Source organism: Oncorhynchus tshawytscha, unplaced genomic scaffold (genome assembly GCF_018296145.1).
Source record: "Oncorhynchus tshawytscha isolate Ot180627B unplaced genomic scaffold, Otsh_v2.0 Un_contig_2106_pilon_pilon, whole genome shotgun sequence".
NCBI lineage: Eukaryota > Metazoa > Chordata > Actinopteri > Salmoniformes > Salmonidae > Oncorhynchus > Oncorhynchus tshawytscha.
Window position 1 is genome coordinate 1 of NW_024604825.1, and position 2,983 is coordinate 2,983.

A 2,983-nucleotide genomic window follows, 5' to 3' on the forward strand; every position below is an offset into this window, starting at 1 on the left:
TACTTCACACCATCATAGTTAATAGGCTGGTCCTCCATATGACATCACTCCTGACTTTATCATTCTAATGAATTGTGATTGGTTTCATGAAACAACTCCAAAAATAGAACAGTGAGGTGTAACTTTGAATTGGGACTTTAAAAAGAAATGTTGATCTTTTATAAACAATACAAAACATACAAACGACATCACACCTGCCCAGACCCACTAAAACACACCTCCATCTCCATTAACTACATCACACCTGCCCTGACCCAGGGATGTCCTAACTAGGCACAACAGGGTTTGGATTATTTCCCTCAACTATATTCGTTCCCATATATTGTATATCGTTTCCATGAAGCCAACATGGCTTTACACTCATTAACATAAGTTTCCAATCTAGAGCAGTTCTCACTTTTGTGAGAATGAACTAGCTAACGTAACTAACTAACTAACTAAGGACGGTGACCTGTCCAGACGAGATGTTACAACGAACTGAATCGTCAATGGAGGTCTTCCTCTTTATATAACCTGCAACAGCATGCAATACTATTAACTCACAAGGGGGCATAACATTACATGTACAATACTATCCCATTTTGGAAACGTTACATGGACAATACTATCCCATTTTGGAAACGTTACATGGACAATACTATCCCATTTTGGAAACGTTACATGGACAATACTATCCCATTTTGGAAACGTTACATGGACAATACTATCCCATTTTGGAAACGTTACATGGACAAAACTATCCCATTTTGGAAACGTTATATGTACTCCCTCTTGTGGAGGGAAATTCATATCTTAGATGGAAGCTGAAGATGGGATTCAGATGCATAATGGTATTAATACAGTGTCTAGACTATCTCTTTTGTATAAATGCCCTTCAGAATCCAAACACAGTATTGCCACACAGCAAAATGTTGAGTATAATCTTTCAAGTCAGCCTGATAAAATATTAAACCATTTGTGTACAAAGATATCTTGAAATGTGATGTTTGGCCTGTATGGCAGTACTGTATTGGCTAGTGCTTTCTCCAATATGTTCTTCTATTTTACATTACATTGTATGTCGATGCCATTTATCTTTCAATATTTATTTAATATATATATATATATGTATGTATGTTTTAATGCTTTTAACACTATTCTTTGACACATTTTCTCTTCCTTTGAAATTCTTATCGGACAGAACATGGACACAATGCAATTGGGATCAAGAAGAAGGTACAGATATGTTTTAGGACAGCTGCATTTGAAGTGTACATTTAATCTACATAGCAGTCAATACAAACTGAAATCTATTAGCATACAAATGTGTGCAAATGATCTTTTCAGATCTTCTCAGAAATGAATAAAGTCCATTGAATGGATATAGACAAAAAGAGAATTCAATGACTAGCAGAGGTAGAGAGGCAGGGGTGAGGACATCATCCTGCTATTTTGACAGTCCCTGAAGGACAATACAGAAGAGGGATTTGCTCTTATTCCTTCCCTTTCTCTAATGTATTTTGTAATAAAATTAGCAAGTGTAGTAAGATCAATGCTTTACTTTACTAGGACTGGAGACCACAGCAGCGATCCTGCTCTTGTCCTACCTCTTCAATGAGGACCCGAGTGGCCTTTATGTCCGTGACATGGTATGCTTATGCACCAATCATCTGTTTCTTCATAAACATAAGTGTGCATGCTTAAATAAAACTACAGCTGATCATTTGTTATGTTAATCTTTTCTTACTTTTGTTGACACAGATTTCACCGCTCTTCACTACTTTACGGCACATCGGCGGAAATCCATTTCACCATGAGAGTGAAATCCCGCTGGCCTTTGATGGGGCGAACATCCACGCCCTCGAGGACGTCTCCATGGGACTTGGGGCTCTGCTAGGGCTGTATTTTTTTATTTTCCCTTAAATTTCCCAAAAATGTCAGAAAAACACTTATGTTGTTAAATTACTGTGTTCTGGAGATAAGAGAAGTTGGGGTGAAGTTACCAGGGCCGGTCATAAAGATGGCAAACTTCCTAACATAACTAAGTGAATATGATATACACACTAAAGCAGAAAAATCTGTACTTAGCATCAAGTCTACAATGTTATTAGTTTACCTATGATTCATTTTTAATGTATGTTGTTTTTATTGTACATTATTGTTTTTATATATTTTTTAAATGTCATGAAAGGCACTATATGAGGTAAAGTGTATACATATCGCCCCATAATTCGAAGTCCTTGGAAGTCATGTGCTGAGGGGGTATGACCAAAGTTATTCTATTTAGCTACACTTTTTAGTACATTTTTTCATTATAATAAATGTTTCTGATGCCACATCACTCATTTTCAAAGGGAATGGTTGGTTTTTAGGGGCAGTCGCTTTTTTAGCTTTTTGTCTGAAAGTATTTTCTCAACTGCGATACCGACTCCAGTCAGCAGATGGCGATGTGCGTCTTTCAGGTGATTCTGCCACTGTGATGTATAATCTTGTGGACGGGACGCTTCTTCAACATCAACAGCTAGTCACCCACCTTGGTTCACTCTAACTTGATGTAAAAATGTTTATTCAATAAATATAGCAACTTCTCTCATACTGGGAAGAACCAAAAGTGACATTTTCAGGCTTTAAGGGCAGTTTTATTTCAAATGTCGTACCCAGATGGAGAAAATCCAGAAAGCGTTTTATAGTTTCATCGTCATGGTAACTTACCCTAGAGTGGACACACTCCCACCAGTTTCTGAGACAACTGCCCAGACTTTGTAGACTGTTTAATAATGCTTAAACCTCATATTTATCAAATTTGAGTTGATATGAGTTGTCATCTAGTTCACAAAGATTCTAGATATTTAACACTAATTGACCGAATCCAAGGCATAGCTGGCCAGCACTTTTAAAATAATAGGAATTCACCACTTCTGAGGGTCACACAGACACTTTTCAAAATGAGGTCCTTCTTCCAATAGAGTTTCACCAGGTACCGTGTTTCACACAGAACCCAGTC

General features: G+C 37.3%; 1 long non-coding RNA gene across 1 annotated transcript; it reads left to right on the forward strand.

Annotated features, from left to right (window-relative positions):
- Nucleotides 1–1,138: 1,138 nt before the first annotated feature.
- On the forward strand, nt 1,139–2,707 carry LOC121842033. Its single transcript, XR_006080889.1, has 3 exons — nt 1,139–1,215; nt 1,549–1,628; nt 1,741–2,707. It is a non-coding gene; the product is annotated as an uncharacterized LOC121842033 (long non-coding RNA).
- Nucleotides 2,708–2,983: the final 276 nt, after the last annotated feature.